This window comes from Alexandromys fortis, unplaced genomic scaffold (genome assembly GCF_014885135.2).
Source record: "Alexandromys fortis isolate MF-2015 unplaced genomic scaffold, M_Fortis_MF-2015_v1.1 scaffold_121, whole genome shotgun sequence".
NCBI classification, from domain to species: Eukaryota; Metazoa; Chordata; class Mammalia; order Rodentia; family Cricetidae; genus Alexandromys; species Alexandromys fortis.
The window spans coordinates 3531403-3535468 of NW_026068037.1; positions in this window are offsets into that span (position 1 = coordinate 3531403).

Genomic DNA, 4066 nt, shown 5'->3' on the forward strand with positions numbered 1-4066 from the left:
CAATGGGTGCCCATTCCAGGCACAAAGTTAACTAATTGTTGAGTGCAGTTTGGAGAGAACTCTAAGGTAGCTACAGCATACCGAGATGTCCTAAAAAGTCCGTGATTTGGGAACTAGACAGAGGGTTCAGTGGCTAAGAACACTTGCTGCCTTTTTAGCAGACAGAGGTTGAGTTGCCAGCACATACATGGTAGTTAATAACTACATATAACTCCATTTCTAGAGGATATGGTGCCTTCTTTGACTTCCTCAGGCACCAAGCATATATGTTGTGAGTATACACACATGTGGGCTAACACACACACATAAGATAAAAATAAGTTTTTTAAAAGTATATATTTTCAACCTTTTTGTACTACTATTTTAACCGTGACTTTAAAATAAAAGTCTTTTATTTAGTTTCAAATTTGAGTTAAAGCTTAAAATGTGTTCTGAGAATGTGGAGAAAAATATATGGATAGGGAACATTATGTCTGCTGTTTCTTGCCTTAAATTAGGTTTCTCTTTTTAACTTCATTTTATTTCTGTGAATGTGTACATGTGGTGTGTGTACACGTGTATGGTACATGTGTACATGTGCACATGCCACAGTAAACATGTACCATACACATTTGTGCACACCACACATATACACATGCACCATACACATGTGCACACACCACACATATACACACGCACCATATACATGTCCATTCTTAAGGGCTTAGCATTTTAAAAGGGCAAAGCAAAAGTACTCATAGACAGTAAGGAATTACATATAATGTAATAAGGACATATTCAGACATAAAAGAACTCTAAATGTGTCACAGTGTTGGATAAATGCATGTAGGCTTGGGAGAGAGAAGAGTATAGAGAGTTGGAAAAGAAGTAAATTGTTTTAAAAAAACTCTTTAAAGAGACAGAGTACAGATAGTCATAGATTAAAAGGAGTAAAGAAAAATAAATCACATAAAAATGGAAAATTCACAGTGAGTCTGGATTATAAATATTATTGTGTTATCTTTGAATTTTTTGACTGTGAAGGAGCTAAGTAAGAGAGACATTTCATTGTATGAACTGCTAAGTTAAAACAACATAAAGGTATCTTGATTTCAAAATTTGAGTCTAAGAATATGTTGCTTTAAGAAAAAGATTCTTCTTTTGTTTTCACAGAAAATGAGAACCTGTGGAGTGCTTCTAGACCAATATGGTTTGATGGTTTGATAGACCACGCCCCCCTGAAGGTTGCCTTGAACACCCTCAAAAAATTACTTTACCCAACTGGTGACTGAGATGAACCTAGCACACAGGATACACAATGAAAGACCTGATTAACAGCGCCCCCAATTAGCAGGAAACAGTATGGAAAAAAACTATGCCCATATTTCCAAATATTGTATATAAATATTTACATTTAAAGGGGGATATGATATACTTGTGAATAATTTGCATTGGTATGGATCTTGGTTTATTGATACAAATTTAAGGTCAATTTTGTTATAAGTATATTTCTGCTCTTGATTAAGGTATTGTGTTTGTGCAACTTATTTAAAAATGTAATGTATAATTAAGAAATATAGGTTAATAGATAATCATCTATAACAGTCAAGTTTGTAGTCATGTTAGTTAGTTTTTCTAGATGTACAGAGATGTATTTCAGATGTATAGGAATTCTTCAAATCTTTCAAAGACTACAGAATATGGCATTTAAAATGTTTTAATAACTTAAGATTTTTCATGACAATGAGACACATCTGCTCCTGGCAGCACCAAGCTCCTTTGAGAGGAAGATGGGTATCAAAGAGGCTCTTTATATTGTTGGTTAACTATTTGGACAAGAAACTGCTCTTGCCTGAACTGCTTGACTAGACTTATAGAACCCACAGAGAAATGACTGCTGAACTTGCCTGAAGGTAAGGTGGTCCTTTAGGGTTCCTGCTTCATGAAAAAATCTGCAAGACATTCTGTAGGATACAGAAGAAAGTGACTGAACTGTCTTTGAAATTTCCTGCTTTGTGGAAAATTCTGTTGGATACTATGGGTCTGTGAGCTGAAGATGGATTCCCCAAAGGTACAGAAGAACATTGGGTGACTGTCTAGGCAGTCTTTGTCATTTCTAGAGTTTTGGAAGTTGCTTACAAAGCTTTTCCTGTTTACTCAGGTAATATTATATTCTTCTGGAGTCTTTGATGGAGTTGAAGAATTTATAGTTATTATTATAGTTTTGCTTAGATATGATAAAAGATAAAGTAGATGTAAATATTGTAACTGTAGTTCTTGCTTGATACCTGTTTTGTTATATGTAGTTTTGCTATGTTAAAGTTAAAGCCTTCTTTTTTGTTTAAATAGAAAAGGGGAAATGGGGTAGGAGGTTCTTCTATCTATTTGTTGCTTTCATTGGTTAATAAAGGAACTGCTTTGGGCCAATAGCAAAGCTGTAGGGAAACAGAGCTAGGTGGGGAAAACTAAAAGGAATGCTGGGAGAAGGAAGGTGGAGAGAGATGCTATGAAACTGCCACCAGAGTCAGACATATCAAATCTTTACCGATAAGCCACTGCCATGTGGCACTACTCAGATTAATAGAAATGGATTAAATTAATACAAGAGTTAGCCAATAAGAAGTTAGAGCTAATGGGCCAAGCAGTATTTTGATTAATATAGTTTCTATGTGATTATTTCAGTTCTGGGCAGCAGGAACAAACAAGCGGACTTGCTGTTATAAAGAGAAGCCAAATAAAAAATACACAAAATGTATAGACATAAAGACACATGTTTGCACACATGGGAATCTCATAGAAGCATAAAACTGGAATTGATGACATTACTCAAAGAACTTAAAAGGTTAAAAAAATGCCACTCCCAAACATTACGAGACAAAGGACCTCTAAAGATGGTACTGAATTTAGTTTTGTGTTGGCAATCTACTGCAAGGCATTGGGTTGTCTTTAAGAGTGTTTTGTTTACCCATTGAGACTCCATTGGAGAGAAGAAGTTTTTCATTGGTGGGTGATTGTCAATTGAGGATAGCTTCTAGGTTAGAGATGGGAGCTTGTGCCCACTTCTCCCAGCTCAGGGACTCCATCTGGTCCAAACCCATGCAGGGCCTGTGCATACTGCCATGGCTTCTGTGAGTTCAGATGGGAATCAATCCTGCTGTTTTTAGAAGGCCTTGCTTCCCTGGTATTCTCTATTCCCATTGACTCTCATAATCTTTATGCTTCCTTTCCCACAGGGTTCCCTGAGGGAAGGGATTTGATAGAGACGTTTCATTTGGGACTGAGATTTCCAAGGTCTCTCATTCTCTGCTGTTTCCAGCTCTGTGTCTCTGTATTTGTTCCCATCTACTTCAGAAGAAAGCTTCTCTGATGATGGCTGAGCAAGGCACTGATCAATGAGTATAGCAGTAGCATTAGGAGTCATTTTATGGCTTACATGCCTTTAGCAGAATATAAATGCTTGTTTTTTCCCCCTAGGTTCCTGGCCTATCTGGTCACCCATGCAGTGTTGGAAATAGATTTTTCTAGCACATGGAGTGTTCCTTAAATCTAAGCAGATATTGGTTGGTTACTCCCACAAGGTTTGAGCCACTATTGCATTTTATATGATTACAGGTCATCATTGTAGATAAAAGAATTTGTAGCTGGGTTGGCATTTACCTTTCTCTTTTGGTAGCATGTAGAGTACCTTATAGTGTCAGGGACTAGTAGGGGGAGGGCTCTACGCAGATACCAGTTTAACTTCTCTGTGTTCAGTGAGTTGTGTAGGTGTTGTCTCCATCAATCGGGTCATATTGTCAGTTTGTAGAGAGCAATCAATAGCCTGGGTTGTTTGGGGGTTTCTATGGGGTACTTTAGGCCAAGAAATCAATTAGATGAACCCATTCTGAGCACTGGATGCTTCATTGACATGACATGTCTAATTGGGGTTTTGTTTCCCACATTATTTGGCAATTGTATTCAGATTGCCTTCATACATGTATTTATTTTAAGAAACTTCTCCTTTATTAGGTTTCTGTACAACCCCTCAAATAATCTTTAGTTTTAACTATCACTCACCATATTTCCTCTTTCTTCTTCCTTTCTCTTC